General features: G+C 58.6%; 1 protein-coding gene across 1 annotated transcript in view; it reads left to right on the forward strand.

Annotated features, from left to right (window-relative positions):
- The window catches only part of TRIM7 (tripartite motif containing 7), a gene marked incomplete at its 5' end in the record, with an annotated part of 5906 nt that overhangs the window by 1701 nt on the left and 3215 nt on the right, over positions 1-990 (forward strand). The window lies entirely within an intron of this gene.

A 990-nucleotide genomic window follows, 5' to 3' on the forward strand; every position in this document is an offset into this window, starting at 1 on the left:
GGGGAACCCCATCAGCGCTCACGCTCGAGGTGCCCACCCCAAAACCACCGGAGGGTGGTGGGACCTTCTCATGGGTGATGTTTTGGGTAAGCAGCTGGTGCCGGCGGAGCTCCACGGGGTGATGTCCCTCCCCCGCAGCAGTGCTGGGAGCTCAGTCAATATTTGCAGGTCGTTTCAGGATGTGGCTACGGGTGAAACCTCATGTCACGTGCTCTTTGCTCAGCCCTCACCCATGAGCCCATGACAATAGGTGAACTCTGAGGAGCTCCAACGCCGTTGTCCACACCCCACCCCGGACCCAGGGACACCTTTGTGCGGCCGTTGGATCGTGTCCAATGCAATTCAAGCCCTTTTTTAGGATCTTTAAAAGCATCAGGAAGGGCCAAAAATGTCACAGGCTGAGCTGGGCCTTCACCTGGTCGAGCTTTCATCACGTCATTGTGTGTTTCACCTCCGTAATTCACCCCTCCTGAGGGCAAACTGTCCCCAGGGTCCAAAGGACCATCTCGGGGTGGGATGGATCCCCCCGTGGAGGCACCTCAAGCACCTCTTGGTGGGATCAGACCAGGGGAGGTCAGATGTCATGGAGACAGAAGGGACGAGGTTAATGTCACCTTTCTGGGTGCAGCAGGTGATGTCACTGAGGTGGGCAGATACTTGCTGGTGTCCTTCTGTATCTCCAGAGGTCACGTGGGGCAGGTCAATGGGACCTTCTGAGGGGTGGGAGACAAGCAGAGAGACCCTAAGAGCACCTCAAAGGCTGCCAGAGGTGACCGCCACCCCCACAGCAGTCAAAGCCTGGAGCAGGAACCAGGGAGGTTTTGTAGGCACCACCTGGAAGAAGGTCCCAGGTCCCCTGGGCAAGGCCCTGAGTGGGGGGATGGCTGAGAGACCTCCCGGGGTCCTCAACCCCACCATGACTCCACGGCCTCCTTTTTCCTAGAGGACCATCTGTGCGGCTTGGTCCTCCCAGTAGCACCTGGGTCTGCA

The sequence above is a fragment of the Buceros rhinoceros genome, unplaced genomic scaffold (genome assembly GCF_000710305.1).
Source record: "Buceros rhinoceros silvestris isolate BGI_N320 unplaced genomic scaffold, ASM71030v1 scaffold37221, whole genome shotgun sequence".
NCBI classification, from domain to species: Eukaryota; Metazoa; Chordata; class Aves; order Bucerotiformes; family Bucerotidae; genus Buceros; species Buceros rhinoceros.